Source organism: Pinus tabuliformis, chromosome 8 (assembly GCF_031772625.1).
Source record: "Pinus tabuliformis cultivar Carrire ecotype Pingquan chromosome 8, CPIR1, whole genome shotgun sequence".
Classification (NCBI taxonomy): Eukaryota; Viridiplantae; Streptophyta; class Pinopsida; order Pinales; family Pinaceae; genus Pinus; species Pinus tabuliformis.
The window spans coordinates 796,526,585-796,554,136 of record NC_142294.1 but is presented as its reverse complement, the minus strand read 5'-3'; the positions used below and the strand labels follow the sequence as shown (position 1 = coordinate 796,554,136).

The 27,552-nt window shown below is 33.0% G+C and overlaps 1 pseudogene; it reads right to left on the bottom strand.

The window, feature by feature from the left end:
• Window positions 1–1,361: 1,361 nt before the first annotated feature.
• LOC149237963 (zinc finger transcription factor YY1 pseudogene) lies at window positions 1,362–2,713 on the bottom strand (annotated as a pseudogene).
• Window positions 2,714–27,552: the final 24,839 nt, after the last annotated feature.

Here is a 27,552-nt window from a genome sequence, read left to right as displayed (position 1 = left end):
GCTAGCTGGATGTTGCGAGTTTCCAATAAGAGAAACCCTAGTCAGGGCAAGATGATTGCACCTGGAAATCTTGGGAGTCGAACCGTAAGCCAAATAGACATTGTCTCATGGTGCCAAGAGGAAAATAAACCCCAACTTGCCCTCGAGAGGTGTCTTCGAAATCAAAGGAGAATATTTAGATTCATTGCCCAAGTAAGGTTATAATTTTTGAAAAAAAACCAGTGGCATACAAATCACTTGTAAGGAACCCATTGTTGTCTTAATGAGGTTACACACCTGCACAACCTTCTACTTAGAATTCTTTCCAGAAAATATGTAGGAAATGATAAAAACAGATATACTATCAAACCTGAGTAAGGTTGTAGTTACCTGTGTGCAAATTGCATCAATATCTCCAGCATGGACAAGGAGCGAGCACCCTCAACTCAACCACCGAATTTAACAAAAGAGAACGTAGAAATGTTTGTCCAGAGTGGAAGGAAATCAGCTCGGGTTTTAGCAAGAAAATTAGAAGAATATCAAACGAAAATTCCCCAACAAATATATATGATATGAGAAAAACAAATATATTGTCAAATCTGAGTAAGGTTGTAAGGTTACCTGTGTGGAGATTGCATCAACATCTCTAGCATGGACAAGGAGCAAGCACCCTCAACCTGACCACAAACTTTAACAAAAGAAAATGTAGAAATTTTTGTCCCGAGTGGAAGGAAATCACCTGGGGTTTTAGCAAGAAAATTAGAAGAATCTCAAATGAAAATTCCCCAATAAGTTTGAGCGACGGAAATACCTACAACCTACTTGTAAATACATTAACAATGAACAATAGCGTAAAAGGAACATTTGGAGGGTTGAATAATATCTGAGAATAGGGAAACTTACAACGGAGTATTTTGGTGAAATTACAGCCTACATGGTTATATACATAGTGGGGAAAGCCCTTGAGCACCGAAACCCTAACTTGATTTGCAAAGCTAAACCTCCATATTGGAAAATGCACATTGGCTTGGGAGTAGTGTCGATAGAGGAGGAGGGTAGTTCCACTAACTACTGCGTCTTTTGTGAGCCATTGATTCCAGAGAAACTCATGGAAGCCCTTGATCGAGCATCACACTGGTCTCGAGGAACCCTGACAGCTGTATACACAAGGGATTCAAGAGTATTTTTTATGTGGAGGGAAACTTGTGTACAGGATTTAATGTTATTAAGTATGCCAGATAAGAAAATCCAATCGACTTTTAACAGTCAAATCCATGCACACTTGATAAAATGCATAAATGATCTTCTCTTCATAGCTGTCCTATTTGATGATCCCCCTCATCAACGAAATTCAACACATTAATTATGACCTATTCCTCTGAGATACTTATTTCTCACATCTTTCCTGTATGACATTTCAAAATGTGTATTCACTTGCAAAAGAAAATTTGTTTTACATGACTTGATTCTTGCCTGTAACAATTATCTACACCTACATTAATTACCTAGTCCATGTCATCCTCTGTTTCTTCTTCATCGCTATCGTCGTCATTGTCGTCATCCTCATCATCTGTTTCTCTCCCATGGCCCCAACCTTCATCATCTGTATCTTCCTGGTCTTCTTCTTCTGTCTCTTCACTATCTTCTCGAGGATGTCCCTTCCCAGGCTCTTTTGATTCCACAATTGCTCTGGAACTGGTTTTCGTATTTAAATCAACAGCTATTGCATTCAAAAAATTTCTATGAATATTTGTTACATAAGATGTCTTTGAATTAACCCAAAGTCTCCCTCACTCGAAACTTGTCATGATGCCAGTATTCCTACCATTTCCATCTTTGTCACTTCCCTGATCCATTTCATCTTCACTATCACTTGGACATGTCTTCCATTTTCTTTGATAGCATAACCTGTGAGTTCTCTTCTGCGATGAAGATTTAACTTATACTCATGTATGTAGCACTTGTCACAAGCCTTGTGAGGATAGGAAAATGGACGATCTGAAGGGACAGAGCCATACAGTGAAGTTGAAGCTTTTGGATGAGGAAACTCCCTTTTAGTCTGAGGGGGTGGCTTCACCACATTTTCCAAATTCTTCTCATGTGTAGAATTTATGTGAGCTTTTAACTTGTATTCATGTGCATATATTTTTCCACATTATTTGAATGGAGAAATATGATATTTCTCCTGTGAATGTGTTTGCATATGTGCACGGATGTTAAAATCCAAAGAAAATGCCTTACCACAACCTTCATGTGGACATGCAAAATTCTTTTCTCTCATATGGATGAGAAAATGCTTCTTCAGCTTGGAGCTATCTAAAAATTTCCTGCCACATCCTTCATAATGACAAACATGTTGCTTCTCCCCGTGCACATGTGAATGCTTCCTTAGAGCTCCAGCATCTATAAAAGTCTTCCCACAACCTTCATAGCTGCAAAGAAAAACCCTTGGAGGAAGTGTTTCGGGCTCCAGTTCCTTCTCTTGTTGTTTCTCTTTTAGGGTTTTCAAGGTATCCTCTGTTACCCGTTTCAAAAAATAACACTTCCCATTATTGAGAATAGTCTCTTGAGTCACCCATTCTTTGATCCATTTCACACCCGCAGATTTCGTGGACTTCCATTTGTTTTGGCCGGCCTGCTCCTCGTGTTCTTGCGGATTGGGATAGGGATGTTGCTGCTCTAGTGCCTCCATTGCCCTGCTGTTCTCAAATGGAATTCTGAGATTCGAACTCATCACCTCTTGTCCTCTTCGCTCCACCTCCCCCTCGCCTCTAAAACCCTGACAATATCTCACTCACTCGCTGTTAATCTGACTATAATCATAGAACTTACGCCCAAAATAAATGTGAACTAGGCATTTTACGAGAGATGAATATATGAGTAAAGGAGGCGCTATAAACCTTACAAAAGGAGAAACTTAAACGATTAGTTGAGATCACAAATATACATAATTTCTTAAAGGTAAGGTATGAAAAAGGGCACTTACTACTGTAATAACATAATTGGAACAAAAAAAATCTTAATGGTATGTTACATAAACATAACATAAACTCAATTAAAAATTAGTACAAAGTAAAAAATGATAAATAGATTAATTCCATTTGTAGTTTTGTTTTTATTAATAAATTGCAATTTAAAAAAAAAAAATCTTAAAATATAAATAATAATGACACATTTAAAATTATAAAAGTTTAATTTATTTATTTAATAAATGTATGATTTAAAGGGTGTTGTGCTTATTATTTGGGATCATTTTCACTAATAGTTTTTTTAGGGGATCTCATTAATATCTCCCCTTAAGGAATGGTATATTTATATTTTTAGCACACGACAAATTAGATAAAGTGATGAGTGACATTGATTTTCATCATCTAAAGTTCATTAATATATTACAAAAAATGCTCTTTGCATGTCCACCCACTTCTCTAATGATATTGCATAGAAAAGCATAAAATATTGACGATTGGTTATCGTAATATATCTACAATATCTAATATACATGTAAATATGCAAGCCGTTTTTAAATACCTAACTATATGGAAGAGTCCATTTACCTTCAGGGCTAAGATATTTATTGGAGAAAATGTTGATATGGAGGGCCATAACTATGGACTACTTCCATTTGGTACAAGATATAATATCTACACTAGTGCAAAATTGGGTGTTAATTTAATTTAGTCTATGTTGGGATACATGCTTCACCATATCATAGGAGAAACTCCTAAGAAAATTAGGGTATAAGGTAGAGATATCACACAAAGTCCAAGGTTTGTTAATTTCATGGCCTCTCATTTGGATGCCATTTCCATTCCTCAATTGCATACTTATATTAATAAATGACAGCCACTAAACTAATGTGATAATGTATTTGGAATTTCTTTGCAAAAAAAAATAACTTCTTGTTTGCCCCTTTTCCGTAGTGAAAGTAGATTTCTTTCTCCCGACTTAACCAAAAGACAAATGTATAATTTCAATGCAAATATGATAATAACCAACCTGAATTTAATTTTTTTTCTTTATATGGTGTCACTTGTGTAATTTGAATTGATATATTAAATTTATTGAAGTGCCTTTACTAATCCTAATAGGTAAAATTAGTGGACTACAATTCCAATATAAACAAATATCATTCCACTTTGGAGATTTTTATATTTAGAAGTCATTAATAAATGTTAGTGCTTGATATGTTTCTCTAAGAAAGGAGCCTATTGGACTAAATGGAAAAACAAAATTCATTGAGGTATAAAACAATTCCTATGCACACCACATAAATAAGCTACTTCAATAATATTTGTCCTCATGCCATTGATAAAATTTTCCCTTGTTAACTAATTGATATTGTGATTGTTAAGTTATTTGACAAATTGGACTATATCAACAACTAATTATACATGTTTTTAATTTCATTGTTTTTAATAATAAAGTGTCAAAGGTTTAGTTAAGAGATCGTAACAGTAAGGATTAGTTCAATTGGTAAACGCTCTTGCAAAAGAGTTCATAGAGCTCCCTGTTGAACCTCAGAATTACCCTCTCCTTGACAAATTTCCTCACTTCTTTCCCTTGCTTTTCCATAAGATTACAGATCCCCATCAATGATAAATGATAGGTCTTGTCTCAAGGAAAGCATTAAATGATTGACATGTTATATTTTTATGTTTTTGCTATTTGAATAAATTTTTTCAAATTAGCTACAGAACACAGCCTATTCTGTAGCTAACTGTATATTTCGTAGCTATTTCCATGGTCTGGCAGGTTCCAGGTGTCAAATGAAGGATGCAGCCACATGGGCATCTCTAGAATCGTCTCCATGTGGATTTTATCCTAGTCACTCAGCCCAGATTGATATGAAAGCAAGCTCAAGATCGTAGTCAGAGGTGGAGTCAGACATATGATACCTGGAAGCAATAGGACTCTTTTTCTACTCTTTCGTGGTTAATCAATAAATCTAATAGTTCTGTTGTAGCATTAACTCAGATCAACCACCTGTGTTAACGATTCTGTTGCAAGCATCTCACTCGAATTTAAGTCACATGTAGATGATCAGACATTTAAGCAGTCCTGTTGTAATACGTATAGGCCACCTGTAGCTAGTTTTCCTCAAAGACAATTATGATTATTTCCTTTTAAATACTGGTTGTACAGAACCGAGGGGGGTTTGAAGAATTTTATGTATTAAAGTTCAGACTTTCAGCTTTGTATTTTGGGACTTCATTCTTTTCTATAATATAAATCATGTGTTGACCAATGATCGTTTAAGAGAGAATTTTCAATTAGTTAGCAACTCAACCCAGTCAGTTGCGAAGGGCCCCTGCACTAAAGGATGTTTTCTTTCCATTTGTTTTTTGTTTAGTTTTAATTTCATTACTTGCTTTTAGAAATGTTTCTAACTTAGCTTGATTTCTTTTAGTTTTGATCAATAGCATAATGTTAAAACTCAATTGTGCAGTCTTGTTCCTCCAACACATTTCATGAAAGGAAACGATTTTGTTTCTAAATAGAGTAAGGTTGAAGTAATGGGAATGCACTGTTGACTAGCTTACTCACTGTTTTGTTATTTATTTTCTAGTTCAGATTGTCAATACACTACGTTAATGAATGTTTTTGAACACCATTTGAAGTTGGTACTCATCCTAAGCTAAATGGTTAAACATTCACTTCACATAATGGTTGAAATCAATCAGTTACCTTCTACATGTTTTATTTAATTCTCTAGATCATAAAGTACAGAAAGTTGCTTGTATTCCATCTCAAGAAGGTTATCTTTCAAAATTGAAGGTTAAAGTAACTAGAAGTACTTCAGTTGATTTCATTCTCTGTATTTATTTCAACATGCATTACAACTTCATCCTTAATTTTAAGAAATAGATTCATGACTTAGAATTAATGATGAAATAGAATAGATGCTCTATTTTTCCTTTCTTTAAATTAGATTTTGACTAGCTTCAGCTCTTGGTTCACCTTTAGGAAGTTTAGATTCACTTGAGTTTTTCATAGTTCAGATTGTACATCACTAGGAATCAAAGAACAGAAACCCCAAAACAATATAAAAATACAAAACAACGAAGTAAGAAGGGTTAACTAAGCACATATAGTGCACTACACTTCATCAGCTTACAAACCTCGGTTGATAATTTATGCAAGCAATTTAGGACACTAAATTGACTAAACACTCTCGATATAAAATCTTATTAATTCCCTTATGGTTACTAGTTGGTATTCTAGTTGTGCTCCATTTGAAGACCAAGAAGGGAGCTATTTTTTTATTACACAAAAGTACGGATGACAGAGGTGCAATTGTGTTTACAATTATAAACTTTCTAAACATTGACCTTAGAACTGCTCGAACAATTCAATGAAAGAATTTTCTTTAACATCCAATGACAGAAGTTTGAGCTGTAGTTGTTTCATTTCCATGCATGGTTGTGAAGGATGGAATAAAGTCACGGTTCAAGAGGCTTGGTCAAACTTTTGGTGGAAGATATAGTAAAGAATCATCCTGATATCCAACTTAGTTGATAACTAGAATGGGGTTACCAACGAGGTGGATTCCCTTCCATCCATGAGGCCTATATCTTGGAACTGTGATTCAGAGAATTTCTAAAATATTCCATTTTGAGTAGCATCTATCAAAGAAATCCATCGCTGAAAATTTCCATCTTCCTATGGCCCCTAGTTAAATGGAAAACCTTAACTTGGACTAACATTCAGAAATGAAATTATAGGGACATCTCTTGCTATTCTTTGTGCCTTCATGAAGCTGAAATGTGGAGCACTTCTGCAAGATTTCTCCCTATTCCAATCATCTATTGAGAAATCTACAAGCTAGCATGAAGAGATAAAATTGTGATCTATCTAGTCTCCCTTGCATTGTTAACAATTGGAGGGCTTGTCCTTTTAACAATCCTAACTTGATCCTCATTTGGAATACATTTCCAAGTGTCCTCTTGTGGATATTTGGAAAGAGAGGAATTATAGCATATTCAAGAATCTCTCCCACCACAACTTTCATTGGATCATAGTTCAAAACAATGTAAAGGAATCAATTGTCATGCATAACTCAATACACAAAGACTAGCACGCCTTATGTGAGGAGGTCTTGTTACTTCATAGTTAGTTATCTATTCTAGGAATTATTATTTCCCCCTTCTCTTCTCTGCTACAATTTCCATTCCCTTCTCTTAGATCCCTCCTCCCCTTAATTTTCAAAAGCTTATTTTTCTACGACGCTTGAAAAGGTATCCCAAGCAAGGTGGGATATGGGTGTATCTTCATGGATAATCTGGGATCCCATATCTAAATTTATATATATTTTGTGAGATATAATATTAATAACGTAGTAAAATTGAAAGCCTTACAAGATATACTATTGGTTTCCTTGACTCAAGGCCAGACCAAACTTATTGGATGGGAGATTCTCAAATTGTTATAAACATAATCAAATGAATCCTAGAATGCACCTAAACTAGAAGAGTGTCTTGTATTTTGATACATGAAATCCTACTCATATGAGTATCATTTCTCCTTCATTCCATTTTGATGATCATCCCAACCCACATCAGAAGAACTGGAAATAACATTACAAATAAATTAGATAATCAAGTAAGTGTATCATCATACTTGCAAATATTATCCTCATGGAAGCCCCTTGCAGACTGTTCCCTCAAATAATAATGTTGGACTATATCTAAAAAATAAAAATTTCCCTTACCAATCTCTTTTTATCTTATTCTTTCATAATATTTGTTTGTAATTCTTAGCTTGTCATTGGCCTACGTAGCGCAATTTTTAGGTTTTGGTTTTTATATCAACAAGAGGAAACATGTCCTCTTATCTTTTAAAAAGGTTGACATTACAAGTTAGATCTACCTTCCCCAATGACATATAAGCCTATATCACTAGGTCATAATATGTACTTCATGTTTTCACGAAACATAAAATGTTTGCTCCATAAAGAGAAAACTTAGCAATCAAATTTTATGCCATGTAAATCTTTGCTAGTTCTTAAAATGGGTTGATAATGTCCTAAATTCCAAATCATTATTATCATTATGGTCTCTATCCCTAGTAATAGCTTTCCATTTCTAATTACTATCCATTTTCCTTCATTTATGACTTCATTTGCTATTTGAACTTAATCTATGTCTTATGGGTATACAAAACATTTTTCAGAGATTATATTTTTTTAAGTATATTGAAAAATTATGTATTTGAATTAATGCAACGACCAATACCCTTCAAACGAGAGTGTTTATTCCTTGTATAAATTTCTACATCGAAAGGATATTTTTCCCAATATGATATTTGCTACCCAAAGGAAATACATTATATCTTATGCAAAATGAGTAAAAAATATACTTCCCATGTTTTTTTTATTGTATGATGATATGTATTTGTTATGTTTTTAAACTTATAAACTAAAAAAAAAAATTGAAATATGTATATTTTAAAAAGATAACATAAGAACACATAAGAAAATACACAATTATAAATCAATGAAAATGAAGGGGCATTTTACCTTAACACAATAACTTAAACCAACTCAACTAGCATATGATCCAAAAGATGTATTGGATATTTAGGTATTTCAACTATTTCATGTTGTCTCTAGAGAAACTTCTATGAGGTGGAAGAGAATGAGGAAGGAGATTACCATGCTATGAAAAAAGAAAGAAAAGGAAGTTGTCTAGACTAATTGCATAAGTTTAGTTATGGATAAACTACAACCATTTTGCCTAAGAAAAAGTGAGGACCGATTGGACTCAATGCAACAACTAGTTCATCAACTTGTTACTGAAAATGTCCAAATGAGAGAATAGGTAGAGCAGCCATAATAGAAAAATAAGAAACAAAAGACATATGAGCTATCCTTTATACTTTAGTAGGAAATTGTCACGTTTAAAGAGGTAAAGAATAAACTACGAGAACCAATGGATAGGCTAGATACTTTTAACGTTCTCCTCAATTACTAGCTAATAAATTTGACACCTGCCTCCAATGGATTTTAGATTCAAAATTTACTTAATAAGGACTTGTTGGAGAAAAAGAATTGCACATTTGATCCTTGGGAAGTATCACTCGATTTGGTTGCCTTCTAAATTGGGTACTTATTGGTTTGGTCAATGACTATTCTATGCCTTGTTTCGATAAGCTAAGTGTGCAATGCCTTCCAGGTTTATAATAAACAATCCGTAAATGTGGATATTTGTAATTTTCTACTCATCACCTCAATTTTTCTCATCAATTTCCCCCTTTAAATAGGTTAGAATTATTACATTATTGCATTCAGTATAAATACTAACCCCATAGGTGCACCTATCATTGTAATGATCATACACATCTCATAGTACTTACACACAACTAAGCATGGGAGATGAGCCAAAATTTGAATTGTCCTCTCATACCAAATTTTGTGAGGTCCAGTTGGGACCTCATACCATAGAGAGTCACAAACTATTGTTAGGAAATTTTTTTTATCAACATGTATGTGAATTATGGAATCAAGGTCTATAATAAGGTTGAGACCAAAAAATGTGGTCATTTAAGGCCTCAAGATGGATACTAAAGCTTTTCTCTAGAAATTTTCAAGGTGGGAGAAGTAGTAATGACACATAAAGTTGATTCATCCAAATATTCCGCTCTAAAATATGGCTTCAAAATAATATATTTATCCAACCACAATTATTTCTACTTTACAAACCTTCCTCTTGGATTGTATCTAACGACATATGAACAATTTTTTTTACCTAAAACATCTAAGTAAAAGGCCTACTCACATTGCGTAGAAGAACATAATATGTCATTGTCAAAATCCTCCACCTCCTCAAGTTAAAAAGTAATATTAGGGGAAGGAAAAGTTACTTTGAATCCTAACACACCAATAGGATTAGCATCGAGGGGCAAGCTTAGAAATATTTGATTACAGAAAGGAGAAACAATTCCACATTACTCTTTGGGTTCACTCAGTGTTTAGATGAGCTTGGAGGAGTTGGAGAAAATATTCCCTCTCCAGAAGTAATGATCTTAACCCTCCTAGGGCTTCTAAAATTGTGGCACAACTATTGGGACTCTGTAGATGGAAGGGACAAATTACCAAATTGGGAGACACTTCGATCTAATTTAGTGCAGGAAGAAATTCAACAAAACACTAGAGATGGAGTAACATCCAAATATGAGGAAGAAGAGAATTTTGTCTTGGTTGGAAAGGGAAATAAGGGAAAGGGAAAGAAGGCCCAAAGAAAACCATAGACTAGCCAGAACAATGGCAAGAAGAAGGACTTGAGCAAGATAAAATGTTTCCGTTGCCATGAATTTGGGCACTATGCAACAAAGTGTTCGCACAAGAAGTATAACAAGAAGCTTTTAAGAGGAGTAAGAGTTCAAGCACTTGCATCAAAATTCGAATTAGAATTCACCCCGATTGCATGTATGGAAAACACTATAATGGGGAGTGTGTGGTATCTATATTCAGGTGCCTCGTTCCATATGACATGATGTAAAGAATTCTTTAGTATCCAAGAGGAGAAGGATCTCTAGATGCACATAAAAATTGGGGATGATGGGTGGTACAATACCAAAGGAACTGGTACTGTAACCTTTAAGAGGGAGTCAGGCTCCCATCTTCATTTGAAAGATTTCATGTATGTACTTGGATGAAGAAGAACTTGATCTCTATAGTTGTATTGGAGGATCATGGCTATGATGTTGTTTTCAATAAGGGGAAATCCTTTCTAAGACATGTAGCTACTGGGAAAGTGAAACAAATTGGATTTTGTGTGAACAACCTATACAAACTTGAGGTGGAAGCTTGCATTGCACTAAGTAGAAAGGTAGGAGAAGTGCAAAGTTGGGATGTTGGAGAACTCTAGCACAGACACATGCGATACTTACACCACAGGGCCTTAAAAATCATGTAGTAGATTACCACCGGTCTCCTGAAATGCACCCTTGACCAACATGATGTCTGCAAGGGATGCACATTGGGGAAATATGTCAAATCCACCTTCTAGGGCCAAGATAACATAGCTGGAGTAATCTTGGAGTGAGTCCACTCTAATGTATGTGGACCATTTTCTACAACCTCTACAACAAAACACAAACATTATGTTATTTTTGTTGATGACTTTTCAAGAAAATGTTGGATCTTCTTCATGCAGAAGAAGGATGAAGTTTTCTCAAAATTTGTTGAATTCAAAGCATTGGTTTAAAAGGATACTAGTCAAAAATTGAAATCCCTGAGAAGTGATAATGGAGGAGAATATGTATCTAGCACCTTTAAGTACTTTTGTTCTAAATATAGTATTAGAGGAGAATTGATACCACCATATAACCTACAACAAAATGGGGTAGTTTAAAGAAAGAAAAAAAGATTAGCAGGAGTGAAAGAGCCATGCTACAAGATCAGGGACTGCCATTACACCTATGGGCATAAGCATGCAACAACGCAGTCTATTTGTAGAACCAAAGTCCTCATAGAATACTTGGCATGATCACACCCAAATCTTTCTATGGGAGGGAGCTAGTTGTATCTCATTTCAGAATTTTTGGAGCTACTATGTATTGCCATGTCTCTAAGGATAACAAGAAAAAACTTGAGCCTGCAACTGAGATGGGAGTCTTTGTATGATACATAGAGACACCACATAAATATAGGGTGTATTTGTCATCACCCAACGTGATAGTAATGAGGAGAGATGTCAAATTTGATGAGGAGAAGGCTATGAGATGCTATCTAGAGTGAGAGTTGGGTATCCCATCATAGGAGGAGCTTATAGTTCCTAAGGAGGAGCCTCATGCAGAGATTTAGGAGGTTTTGGAGTAGCCACATTTAGAGGAGTAGACAAGAGGCCTAGTGGAGGCACCCACAAAACCAGAATCTTCCGTTGAGGGGAGGAAGAGAACCAGAGAAGCTAACAGATTGGTACAAGATGCACGGGAGCATGTGGGAGCTCCTTAATCTTAGCACAGGAAGAGGATGTCACCAGATAGTTACATTGAGTATATGGCTCTCATTACAGAGCTCATTGAATCAAAGCCTTCTTCATTTGAGGAAGAAATTTCTCAACTAGTGTGGGTTGATGCCATGGTGGAGGAGTATGAATCCATCATGAAGAACATTGTATGGGAGGTGGTGCTGAGGCCAAAGAACAAGTCAATAGTTGGTTCCATATATATCTACAAAGTGAAGCATGCAACTCATGGGAGCATTGAGAAGTACAAGGCTAGATTTGTGGCCAAAGTCTTCTCTGAGGTAGAGGGAGTGGACTATGAGGAAACATTTGCACCAATGGAAAGACATTCCTCAATCATAACCATTCTAGCATTAGCTACACATATGGGGTGGAAGATCCACTAGATGGATGTGAATACCACCTTTCTCGATGGTGTTATTAAGGAAGAAATTTACATAGAGCAGCCAGAGGGATTTGAGACATATGACTAGGAGACGTGTGTAGACTCAAAAGAGCCTTGTATGGTGTCAAACAAGCACCCTGAGAATGGTACACTCGAATTTATACATATATCAATTGATTGTGATTCACCAAAAGTGAAGCAAATGCCAACCTCTATCACATTGTGATATATGTCAAGTTGCTTATCTTGGTATTGTATGTTGATGACTTGATACTTAGAGGATATGAGTAGTGATTCGAAGATGAAGGACATGGAATTGATACATTACTTCCTTGGGTTGGAAGTATGGCAGGGTGATGGTGAGATGTTTGTGAGTTAGGGCAAGTACGCCTCCGAATACTTTAGACATTTTACATGGAGAACTACAAGCCTATGGACACACCTCTAGCTACAAACTGGATGAAGGAGAGTGCTTCTTTAAGAGAGGCAACGGATGCTACCATCTAGAAACAACTTGTGCAATCCATGATGTACTTGGTGAACAGAAGGCTTGATATATGTTATGCAACTAATTAGTTGAGTCAAGACATGGTTAAGCCCACCAAGCTTTATTGGAAGGTGAAAAATCATGTGTTGAGGTACCTCAGAGGTACAACTAAGAATGGGGTATGGTAGAGGAGGACAAAGGGAGTGAAGCTCTAAGGCTTCACTAATGCAGATTAGGCAGGGAGTCCATCAGACAAGAAAATTACTTTGGGTGATACCTTCAGCGTTGGGTCTGCAGCCATTTCTTGGTATAGTAGGAAACAGAGGTATGTGGCACTCAACTCAACAGAGATTGAACACATGGATACAAGTCAAGAAGCATGTGAGGCCATATGGATGAGGAAAATACTTGTGGGTATTTTCAGTCAACAGATGGATTTGACAATGATTTATTGTGATAATTAGAGTTGTACCAAACTCTTTGAGAATCCAGTATTTCATGATAGGTCCAAGCACATTGATATCGAGTACCATCACTTGTGGAATTGTGTGCAGATGAGAATTATGATGTTACAGTACATTCCAAGTGAGAAGCAGGATGCAAATATATTGAAAAAGGCATTGTCAAGAGGCAAATTCAAATTCCACAGGTGCAGGATATGGTTGGTTCAAAATCCCTTTCTTGCTAAGAGGGAGTGTTAGAAAATGTAGCAAGAAAGGCTAAAATTGACTTGTTCCTTAGTCAAATTTAGTAATTCAATTTTCTAAATCAACATTATGACTTGGATGGAAGTTAACTTATCTGACATGGCCTTGTCTACTTGTTTACTAAGTAAATTCTAGTTATAGGTTAGAAGTAGAGTTGTGCATACAATGCTGCTAAAATTTAGCAATCTAATTCAATTATTTTCAGTTTGACTCAGTTAACTGAGCTCAAGCAACTAGTTGAGTTAGTTGAAGGTCAGTTGAATAGTATAATTGTTGTTAACTCAATTATTTCTCAGTTAAACTAGTCAATCAATGAAAAATAACCCAGACATGCATGGAATTTGAATTTCCAAACTAAAGTGTAGGAAAAGGTACACTAGTTGAGCGTGCATGCTGGGCATTCAGGCAAGTGATCAATTACTTGGGACTTGCGCAAGGGAATAGTGAATTCCCCTATTATTTAGGAGCTAATTTCCTCAGGAATTCTGCAAGGAAATAAGAGAAATATGGGGCCTTGAATTGACTAAGGGTTAACCAAAGAAGGACAATCAATAGGATAACAGGTTTACAGTGTAGGGCGTGCTTTAGGATTGAAGCAAGGCATTGTAATAGTTTCTCATTCCCATATGATTAATGAAAATTAGTGGAAGGTTTTTTCCCTGTTGGGTTTCCCTATAAATAATTTTGTTCTTGTGTTTTTTTTTATGGTTCCATGTCATTGCATGTGTTTCTAAATTGTGATTTCCATTTCATAAAATAGTAGAGGAAATTTGTAATCTCTTGTTTTCAGTTCGAATACATCAGTAGTAGCAAATTTATATTAATTTTTACACTCTTAGGGTGTTGTAGGATACAAATATCTCAACGATGGGCAGCTAAAAATGTTCCCAACACTCCCAGTTCTGCCTGGACCACACTCTTAGCCTTTAGGATTCTCACCTAAAATAAAACAACATTTGGCCAAGTGTATAGACCCTACCCTTACCTTAGATTTGATCACCAGGGTCGATGGATTATGGTTGGTGTCTATATACACAACATGGTTCCACTAGGGTGTGGTTTCACTAGTGCCCACTAGGTGTTGGACCTGCTAACATGTCAATAAAGTCATGTTCTCCCACTTCCTCTTGACCTTGAAAACATAGTGTATATGGACTAAAAAGAAACCTAGGCTAGGTTCATAAAGCAGAACTACAACTGTTGTGCGCCCACCCTCCTGTAATTTCAAGGAGACTCATGGCCCAATTCCTGATACCTAAATTCTTAGTTTTGATAGAATAACTAGCATAAGGATTGGTTAAACTAAGTATACCCATAAATTTTGAAATCAACTGATTGAATATGAACACATAATTGCACATTCACCATGCACATAATAATGAATAGCATATTCTAGGCACACTTTAAAATTCATGGGCATACATGACACCGTTCTAATCACGAAGACATAGTGAGCGTCAAAACTCAGACATTCATTTACATTTACAAACACGCAAGATATTGCACCATTCACAATGTAACAAGATTCATCGCACTCCATAAGGAAATACACATAAGAAATGTACATTTATCGATTTGTGTGTTTAATGATGACTGAAAAATGAAGGAAGGACTTCAACTCCCCACCCAATTGTAATCTAGCCACATTGCAATCTCTCTTGTAGCTGATTACCCTAAGATAGATCTAAAGTCTAAGGGGATGCATATTAAGGGAAATTCAAACTCGAGGCTTAATCACATAACCAGGAGAAGGAGTCCATAGTTTAGTTAGTTTATCAACTGCTCTGCAATAGTAAGCACCAAAGTGACTCACCAGCTGAATGCAATGACAAACAAATTGTCTCTAATCGTATCAACAAAGATCGAAGGGACAAAAGTGGAATTGATGTCTAGGAAATCTTGCAAGGAAAAGTTGTCGCATTCTTCAGAGTCGGTTACCCCCACAAAATGAAGAGCCTAATAAATCGTTGTCTTTATAGAAGATAATGTGAATGGTAAGTGAAAAAACAACCTCGGTATAGGCACGAGATAGTAGTAGCTTGCAAGCTGGCAAACTTAGGGTGCATTGTCAGAGTCAATTTTGCAATTGTCAGATAATATTGTCTTAAATTGATATGTTTTTGTCTTAATTGTTAATTTTCTTAAATGAGTTTCGTCTTAAGTGGTCATTGCCTTAAATATAAAGTTTTGCCTTAGACTGCTTTTTGTCTTAAATCTAAAGTTTTGTCTTAAAATATTTTTGTCTCAAATTGGTTTTGTCTTAAATATAAAGTTTTGCCTTAAAATATTTTTGTTTCCAATTGTTTTTGTCTTAAAATATTTTTGTCTTAAACTATTTTGCCTTAAAATATTTTTGTCTCAAACTGTATTTGTCTTAAATTTAAAGTTTTGTCTTAAAATATTTTTGTCTTAAACTGTTTTTGTCTTAAATATAAAGTTTTCTCTTAAAATATTTTTGTCTCAAACTATTTTTGTCTTTAATTTTATATTTAAGACAATTCAATTGATATTAAATTTTAATGTAAAATAACTAAAATAAAAAGTGACTTTTTAAGACAAAAGATTTCTTTTGTCTTAAAAAATTATCTTAAAAGTGCCCGTGGTGTAGTAGTGAAAATACTGAGGGCTTGTAGTTTGAAACAAAATCTTAATAACCCAACTCAATTTTTATTTTTATTTTTAATTTATTTCTATAATTAGACCCCTAAATCTACAGTTGAAATATTACATTCATTTCCAGTTTTTCTGAAAACAAGGCTTATTGTTCCTTTCCCATACTTCTGAAATCACCACATATATTATGTGCAGAATAGGGCCTATAAAGCATGCCCTTATGACTGCTTTACACAATATAGAAATTAAAATTTGAAGCTAGGTGAACTTCACCAGACATTAACATTATCAAACTAGAGGCGCAAATAGAGAAACTTTTCGAAAATTTAAAAATAGAGAAGAAAATAGAGCACATGGGTTCTTCTTTGGAAGCACATTTGCTCGTTGTCACCCCTAGATGGTGGGTTATGAGTACTTAAAAGATTCTTGCTCGCCCACAATGCAAAACACTCCCTGTAGCTTTCAACTTTTATGTTCAAATACATAGACAAAGAGGGATGTGATATAAAACCAAAAATAAATAACCCACAACCCACAATGGAAGAGGCCTTGTGTCTCTTTTTTCTGTTAAATAAAATAAATGCTTACTAGGTTTTTTTGGGCCACTGTTAAATAAAATTAACGCTTACTGAATTCTTTCAGTCTGGAATGGAATGTTCACCAATTCCTTCTGAATGTTCAGCAATTCTTTCCCACCATGATTTTTTCTCTGTCAACAATATGTATACCTGAACAGGAGGAACCGTAAACAACGATGCAGAGGCAATAAGAACGGGAGGAACCATAAACAACGCTCCAAAGGCAATGAAGAGCAAAGAAACGGAAAGAACCATAAAGAGTGACCCAGAGGCAATAAAGAGCAAAGAAGCCCATTCATCTCAATTAATTGGCATTCATGTGTTTGGACAGAACATTAAAGTGGCCATACGATTAAGTGCTTTGAAATATATTGGGAGAATCACTTCATTAAAGCCGGAAATCTTTTGAGGATATTGCATCATTAGATTTCCAACTCTTTTCAAGAAATTTGTTTAGGAGAATTGCATTCATTAAATTCAACTTGAATGCTCATTAAATCTTCCTAGGTTTAAAATTGGCAAGGCGAAGAATACATTGAAATGATCATAGGTTTTAAATTGAGGTTTATTTTATTTGGATTTCTTATTAGTAAATTTGAAAATATTATTATTTTGAATAAATTAAATATAACTTATATTAACTTAATATTTTTCAATGTATTTTGTGGCTATGGCATGGAAAAAAATAAATTGAAACCTGGTTGTGTTTTAAATTGGTAGGGCAAAGAATATATTGAAATCTTCATAGGTTTTAAATTGATATTTCTTTTTTATTTGAGGTTTCTTTTGGATTTTTTATTAGTAAATTTGAAAAATATTAAATTGATTTTAGTTATTTTGAATATATATCTTTTTTATTAGTAAATTTGAAAAATATTAAATTGATTTTAGCTATTTTGAATATGTGTGTGCCGCTTTTAATATTTATGGTTATAAATTTAGGAGTTATATTTAATAAATAATTACTTTATAACAAATTTAAACTTTAATCTAGTTTAAACTTTAATTCATATTATAAAACTATCATTATATGAAATCATAATGTCAAAGATTTAATCATACATTGAGAACTCGAAATAAAACTAATATTAATTAATAAAAATATAAAATAACAAAAATATTAAAACATGTAAAAAGTAATTTAAGAGTACTAATGGTATACACACTTCGAGCACTTTCTTAATTAAAAGAATTATCACACTGTTCTATAAATATATATTCATATTACGTTTTTGCCAAGGTAATGTACTACAAAACAATAGAAGGATGTACAAGCGTGAGTCGAAGGACAGAAGAAGCCTAGGAGGACGGCCAGCTGGCCTCTGGCCTCCACCACTGTAGCTTTTGTGGTGACGGCGGTGGCCACACCTAAAACCAAAAATTTGGTATGAAAACTTTTAAACCTAAAGTTAACATTGTGGAAACCATAAAATTTTAGCCAATATTTTTTGTATCGCAGAATCTAAAATAATGATTACTAAATAAGAATCTCTCCTTTTTACATCAATCAAAAATTAAATAAATTTAAATTCATAATTTAAAAAAATTTATAAGTTCTCATGTCCACCTTATATGTTATTCACAAATTTTTGATCAAAATAAATTTAATTGAAGATTCGACTCATTTTTTAATACTTTATACCCTGGCCTGCGGCAGGGATAATAAGGGATACCTGAGCGGTTTGTTTCACTATCGAGCTTATTCCAGATCATAGTCTGGCATATTCAATATCCGCACTTTGGTGGGTAATTCCAGATCCCTTCGACTTAAAGAAATATCGTTCTTTCTCCCTGGAAAAAGCCTTCGCTGAAACACAGTGAACATATATATATATATATATAGAAAATATCAGTCTGTAACAGAAAATAAAAGTAAGGAATAGCCATGTGAACTCAGCTTTGGAGGAATAAATACTGACGGGACGAATCCGAAGTGTTCGGTTCACACGGATGTATGTCTACAATAAAGTAGGTGAAGTACCCCAATATGTAATAGGTTCTTAGGTTCATGGGTTATAATAAAGGTAAAAAAGTGAGTAGTTGTATAAATTAAAAAAAAAAAAATTGATTGACCGGTAGTGAAATTTAATGGCGGAAGAACTTTCAATAATTTAACATTAGATGTGAAAATGTACAAAAATACAAAATGACAATAAAATATTTAAATTAATAAATTTTTTTTTATCATGTTTCAAATAAATTTAATTAACAATAAATAAAAAAATAAAAAAATTCTTAAATAACTGAAAAGTTTCTCCTGTAAATATACTTTTACTTGTCCAAAGAGTTAATATTGACTGTAAAGGTGCACGAAAGAACAGAATGACAATAAGAAAAATTCAAATCAATAAAAATCCTTATCATATTTCAAATAAATTTGATTAACAATGAATAGAAAGGATGAAAGAAAATTGAGATAACCAAAATTTTTCTCCTGTAAATATACTTTTACTTGTCCAAAGAGTTAATGGTATTCAGCGATGTGTTGAAAGTGAAAGTAATCTTAACTCGTTGTTAGCATAATGATAGTTCTTTGTAGAAATGATTTAATCCTTATTATTAAAAGATTTCAAATGGATGGCCAAATGTTTCATTTATTTCAATATGGTGCATTCATTAAAAAAAAATCAAATAATGTTAGTGTTTCCATTAAATTTTGACACCAAACGTTAAATATGCATTGATCTTTTTTAGCACATGTATCGGATTGAGAGGTATCTCGCATTTGGATGTATTTGGAGTACACCAAGCGTAAATTTTTGTTTTGGTTTAGATTCGAATGTGATATGTGGGGAAATGTATCCGAAAAGTCCATTGCAATACCGTTTTAATAGGGTCGGATATGGATTGAAGAAATGATTAAAAGGTATCAAGAATCTGGAATGTTACTATGTAAATTGTTTCTCAAGTGATCAAAACCTCCTCGATATGTTTTACAAAGTATCCTGAGAAAATATATCTAATATATGGACATCAGGGATGTAACAAGGAACACCACTACCACAAGGAATGGACAAGGATATGATATGAGCTGGACAAGGATATGATATGAGCAGGCTATAATGAAAATGTATCTGGGATCTAGATATCCAAGAGATCCATACAAGGTATACACCACTTTTTTCCCAAATTCTGGTATATTTTAGTTAACATGCATTTAGTATATTTTATTATTAAAAATATTATACCTCCAAAAATACATCCAGGTACCTCGCTTCTAAAAGTTAACAATAACAAGCACTTTATTAATTTCCCTGAATCTAGATATAGCATCAGTGAGCTAGAGTAAAAGGCTTCCAATATACTAGCATTCACAATAGCCGCATTATGTGCACATACCTATATACAAGTTCTAAATATATTTATACACAAATCTTAACAGGAAATTATAATAATGTTTATCGCTTTATTAGTCCCTGCCCTTGCCTACCGCAATGCAGGGACTATAGCAATAGCTTGTCGTTGAATTTATATTAATTGTGTTGACTAGCTCTCTTCAACAAAATTTAACCAAATTTTAGTGGTGGCAATTTCAGCTCACCAAAATTTAACCAAAGTCTTGAATTGCACCTTTTATTGGAGGCTTCACCTGCGTTGAGGCACGGTTACAATGAATGTTTATACAACAAAAGTAAGTATCTAGTCATTCATATTTTTTATAAGTCGACTAACGTTAACATTAGTCTTGGACATTAAATGCTAGTATAATGTAATTAGTAATATACGAGTTTGATTCTCCATCATTCCCACTCCTTGGCATTTGTTTTATTGTCACTTCAAACCACTTGGCTGCTTGTTTTGTTGCTTCGCTGTGACACTTCTTCTCCGCTGACAAGTTTTTTCTTTCTCCACTCACAAGCTTTTCCTTTGCTTCAAGAAGGCTGCACACCGTTTGCTTGACTGGAATTCTTCAATCTCCTCTTCATTGTTCTTCACCTACTATGCTCTGCAAATTTTTATCCTGCCAGATTGGAAACAATAATGCGGCAACCGCTAGTTGCAACTTATTTTTTATCAAGGTTTCTCCATCTCCACCCTGTGAGAGGACCTTATCTACATGCCATCTAGTTCAAATCTTTTGCTTCGTTCATACATATACAAATATTTCAGAATTGTAGAGTGAGTGTCATAAATTGACAAACTAGTCATAGGCTAGAGTTAAACACTAGTAACATATACAAATACTTCAGAATTGTAAAGTGAGTGTCATAAATTGACAAACTAGTCATAGGCTAGAGTTAAACACTAGTAAAAGCAGTGGATTCATAGCTACGGGCTCACTGTAGAAGAAGCAGTGGATCCTAGAAATCGCTCAAAAGTGTTCAAATCAAGCTTAAGAGTGTTCAGAGAAAAAAACAGAAACTAGGAAACAAAAACCAAGACACTGACAGGTATTTTCAAATTTCAAATTGGGTAAAAGAGTTACCGTAAAAATAGAACAAAAACAAAAATTATTTCTAAATTTCAATTATAAGAGTAAAAGAGTAAAATTAGAAACCAACACAATTTTTATTGACCGCATGTTCTACATTAAGCAGCCTGAAAATTCCAATCCATGTGTTTACTCAATAAAAATATTTAAAATTATATTTTAGTTGAGGATTCCTCAAACCACATTCCAACTTAGTGACCCATGATCAAATGAATATAACATTTAGAGAAAAATCTGTTAAATTAATTGCAATTATAAAAGTTTTCACAAACATGGCCTTTAAATCAAAGATCAAACACAGGCCATTTCATGCAGGAAAATTAGCAGACACCGAAACAAAATAGCTATATTCGCTTTCCCTTATGAAACATATCATCGGCCATACTTTTAAAAAGTGAAAATTTGAATGAATATAACATTTAGAAAAAAATCTGTTAAATTAATTGTAATTATAAAACTTTTCACAAACATGACCTTTAAAATCGAAGATCAAACCCAAGCCATTTCATGCAGCAGGCACCTAAACAAAATAGCTATATTTGCTTTCACTTATGGAACATATCATCAGCCATACTTTTAAAAACTAAAAATTCGAATGCTCTGAAAAGACTTCGCATAAAACACTAAAGGCAAGATCCTAATAGCGCTAAGAAAAACTAACCTAACAATATATAAAGTATCTGAAAGCAATTTCGGAAAATTCCTTGCTCGTGCAAATCAAGGCAATTCTTGTTAAGGGAAACTAGTTCATTGGTGATCTTGTCCCTTGCCTTGTACACTTTAACATACGTGTTTCCCCCAATCTTTTCAAGCTTTTCACACTTATCCATGGCCGCCTAATTCAATAAATTGCAGAGGAAAACCACACACGCTGGGAAAGGTCGATTAAGTGAATCACTTAGAAAGGTCGATTAAGTGAATCTCATCCAAGTCAATATGCCCAGAAACTCTGTTTATGGGGCTGCATGGTCTGGATTTATATATGGTCATGGAAATGTATATGAACGAAAGAAAATTGAAACCTCAAAGTTGTTAACGGAGGAATGCTGCAGGAATGCCGAGATCGGTTCAAAATTCCCTTTGGCAACCTATAGTGACCTCATCTTGCATTTCTCCCATGCCAGAAATCGGTTAGGTGGGCCCTACATGTGAAGAGAACGAGTCATGTTATATGGTTGTGTGGCAAGAGCTTTAGAAAATTATAATTTGTGGGTCTATGTCAGTGTCATATATGGGATGCCCAGCTAATAAATTACCCCTTTTTTTAAATGTTACAACATTAAAGTTCTTTTGATTTATTTTAACATGTAAATTATTTGTGTATTATTAGTTGGCTTGAAAATAACACTTTATGAGCGCTACTGAGATTAGGCTTAGATGGAGATATAACAATTGACATTTCTTCTTTTAATCAGGTTTTTCCAATTATATCCACCGTTGTACTTTTTAAGAGGTAAGGTTTTTCCACGTATAGCCACCGTTGTACTTTCTAAGAGGTAAAGGTAACGAATAAAATAGAAAATATGAAACGAAAATCCAGTTTTAATTCGCACAAAGTTCTTTACGGGTATCTATCTATCGATAGATGAAAAGCCTAACGACTATCCAAACCAGAGTGACAGATGAAAATCTAATAAAATTCTTGAGAAAGTACCTAAATAGTAAACCACATGTTCAAATTTTACAGGTGAAAATTCAACTAAACCCGTATCGAAAGGATTGGAGGAAGTCACATCAGTTTTTCAGGTTCCGTCAACATATTATATGGGAACTCTTGTTTCACATTGCGGCTCATACCACTTGGCCGTCGTTTTAAATTGTGTAGATGGTTATACAACATGCATGAACTCCTCATGGCCTCCAAATGAAGATAGATGGTCCACAATGACAGCTCTCCGTATTTCTTTAGCCACCGAGAGAAAGGTCTACAATTTCATTCAATAATGTTGAATTCATGTTCTTAATTTTTTTTTTTTACAATTCAATGAAGTGTATTTGTCTTTGTTTTCTTGCTAATTTAATGATATGATTTTGAATTTCACATTGGTAATGTTTTTAATTGTTTTTGTTTTTACAAATTCAACCATTTTAATTTATTGTTTTTGTTTTTAAAAATTCAACAATTTTAATGAGATTATTGTTTGAAATATATTTGTTTGTGGTGAAAATATAAATTCCCAGGAAAATTTTGAAGAACATTTATAAATATAAATATTTTATTTAAATTTATCGTTTTAATACTTTTTAACCAAAATTTCAAAATATATATATATATTCCATGTGTTTATTTTCCAGAGAGTATTGTCTCTGCAACCAAGTGCTCTTTATAATATTTAATGGTCACATGCTGCTCTTCACTAGCCGAAGATTTACGCAGTAACCTTTGTGGGCAGGTGAAGCTAATTCTATTTTCGGTATCTAGTCAAAGGCCCAACAAAAGACAAGCGACCAGGCGAGTGCTAGGAGAGCAGATCGTCAGGTGTGGAGGTGTGGAGTTGCAGAAGTGAATATCTAACAATTATCCTTTTAATTGGATATGGACTACGGCTGCCGGCAGCTCTCGTTCATTCAGGGATGTTGTGAATCATATCCAATTATCCAATATTTCGCTATTTAACTATGTAAAGCATTTCTCAAAAAATATAGATCTTAATATATTCATATAAACTAAAGAGGAACATATATTCAGCATGCAAACATAGGGAGGATCCATATGGTGTGCACATTACTTTTGCATGGATCTGGATATGTTTTGAATCAAAATTTGATATATATTAAAATGATGGTTCTTTTCTTTTTATTTTAATGTGAAAAAGACATACATCCATGTATTTGGTATCCGGTTTCAAACCAAATGAAAGGACTGATGAATGTTCCAGATATCGAATGTAATACTGTAATTTAAATGAAAATGAAGTCTGGATGCGGATATCCATATCCAGGTAATTTAAATGGACTTTTGCAAGAAAGTTACTCGATCAAGATGTAAACAAAAACATGTTTAAATATAAAATCCGGGTTAATTAGACTCTTATATATAATTGGTTACCTTTCACCAGAAATATATTAAATATATGAAGCATTTTTATTCTGGTTTATTAACTAATTGAATGTTGATGATAAATTTTAATGCAACAAAATAAATATCTTAAAATTGTAATAAATCTAAATTAACCATAAAATGAAAAAAAATAAAAAATTCAAATAGATAAAAAATAAAATAAAAAAATAATAAAAGACTTATTATTATTTTAATTTTTTTTTAAATAATGGGATTGTTATTCAACTACAATATGACCGATTTTTGTTAGTATAATATGTACACGTCAAGTCATTTTTTGTTTTGTTTTATGGTACACTGATACCATTATAATTTTTATGCATTAACTTATTCTTTTATTTTTCCTTTAAATTTCTAGTGCTCATACACATAAATACAACAGTGAGGCATATTGATTTTGTATTCTACACCTAACAACATTTATACTTATATTACCATGTCCACTAAACGAGCATGAAATTGCAAATGTTTTGAATTGAGATGTTGATACCCTTCCTTCCTACTAAGAACTTTTGTGTATATTTGTTTAAAGAAGCAATGCATATCTATCATGAAAACACATCCATTTTTATTTTTTATGGCAGACAACATGAGTGACTTTAGACATGAAATTGCAAATGTTTTGAATTAAGATGATGATGTCATTCCTTCCTACTAAGCACCTTTGTGTATATGTGTATATTTGTTCAAAGAAACAATGTATATGTCTCATGAAAATACATAGATTTTTATTTTTATGGCACTCAACATGAGTGACCTCAAAAGAATCTAATGCACTAATATATATATATATATATATATATATATATATATATATATATATATATTAATTGATTTGTTTTTAACAAAATTTCAAATTTTAAGCTTAAAATTATTTATTTTTAAGCCACTCATAACCCTTAAACACTTATTTCAATCTACTAAGGATAATTCTAACCCTAAGCATGGAACACAGTTGATCAAATACCCTACTAATGCATGAAAACTTACATTAACCAAATTGACAAATCTTTTAAGGCCTGGCCAAAATAACATATACTAGAAAAACCATCATAACATATTCCAAAATTCAACTATTGCTAAAAATTCTCACAAATACAAACACCTCATTAATTTGATGATTTCATAATTCTATTGTCCTCTCCTTCCTATGCTCACTACATCAATGGGAAAGCCCTTGAAAATGAGAAACACCAAAAAATTTTTAATCATGAAGATGGATATAAGTTAAGCAACTCATGAAAACCCATGGTCCATCATTTCTCCTCAATTCACAATAATAAAAACTCCCTCTTTATCTATTTTCCTCAATGATTTCTTGGCGTTATTCCCTTTTCCCCTTTCATACACTTCTTTTTTATAAACTGCCTCCTCCTTTTCCTCTCCCTCATCATTCTTTCTTGTTTTTGTTTCTAAATCATGACTTCACAATCCCATTGTTTTTCAGTTCCACCTCCCTTTCACCCATCCCCGCTACCTCTTCTAGCGTGCCTCTTATTCTCCTTAGCGCCCTCATTTTTTTTTCCATAATTATTATATCTATCTTAATCCCCTCAATTTCTTTATTTTATCTATTGAATAATTTTAACACAATTAATTTGATTATTTCAATTCCCCTTTATTTAATAATAATACATTATCAATAATAATATGATATCATCATGATAATAATTTAAATATAATTATAATTTCACAACATTAATATATCATCATTACTAAAAACACCCTCCTTCCAATAATAATAGTACTAAAACAATATATTATAAAAATATCATCTAAAATTAATATAATAATAAAAAAGTCAATATAACATATACTAATATCGTATTATCCTTCACGAAGATAATAATAAAAGTTTAATATTCTACTTAACAACTATGTATTTTAAATTATAAAATAATAATAAAATAACAATCAACCAATCAAATTAAAATTAATAAATTAATATAAAACTAGATTATATTAATAATTAATAATATCACTTAAGAAAATATAATAATAATACAAAGTAACTATATTAATATTAAAATCAATATTATCGTTCACTTTTTACAATAATATATATTATATCGATATATCAATAATAAAATAATATTATAATCATATTAATATAATAATAAAATATATGAATGTTATAATAATAATTTGTTTTGACCTCAATTCATTTTAATAACATCACATAATAACCTTATTTTTGTATTGTTTAATAACATAATATTATATAATTATTATTATTATTATTATTTACTCTTTTTTTTGGTAGTATATAGATTCTCGAGATTGATGATTGCCCACAAAATATTTATACCAAGCAGATCTACCAAAAGGAATCACTTCATGTCGGTTCAATCATAGAGGGTGTTAAGAGAATTAAACTTTGTGACTTCTAAATAGCAAAGGTGCTTTAACAATGGGGACTTGACAAATTGAGCTAACCCTCAAAGCTATAATTATTATTATTTTTATTATATAATAATTGAATCTCTATAATAATAATAAATAACAACATAATTATAAAAATACAATGTAATAATTATAGAAATATGATATTTAATGATATTCTCTTATTCTAATTTTTTTATTTACATATTTATATAATTTCTCTAATCCACGAGGATTAGGTTTCTAAAATCCCCCCCTTAATTTGAAGGGCAACTTGTGAGTCCAAACATCATTTTGAATCTTTCAAACTTTTCTCTTCCAAGTGCTTTTGTGAAGATGTTTGCAATTTGCTCATTTGTGGAACAATGTCATAGGTGAATAATCTTAGTCTCAAGTTGATGTCGAATCAAATGGTACTTTGTATTGATATGTTTGGTTCGAGCATGGAATTTCATATTTTTTTCCAATTTAGTTAGAAAAGTATTGTCAATTAGGGGAAGAGTAGAGCTCACTTGTTTCTCCTGCAAATCTTCAAGAATTTTCCTGAGCCACATAATTTCTTTGGTTAATTCTATAGCTACTACATATTCTACCTTTGTTGTGGAATCTATTGGAACTAATTGTTTGCATGACCTCCAAGAGACAACTCCTAATATAAGGCTCCTAACATAACATGAAGTAGATACTCCGTTTTCTTTATCTCCATGAAAGTATGAATCAAAATATCCAGTCAAGCTAAAGTTATCCACCTGTGTATATTTGAGTCCAAAGTGTTGAGTTCCTTTCAAGTACTTTAGAATTCTTTTGCAACATACCAATGTCCCTCAAAAGGATTTTTATTAAACATGGAAATGATTCCAACCACAAAGGAAATATGCAATCTAGTATTGGTGAGGTAGATAAGAATTCCTACAAGTTGTCTATACTAAGTTGCATCCTCAAATTCATTTCCTTCTTTAGAT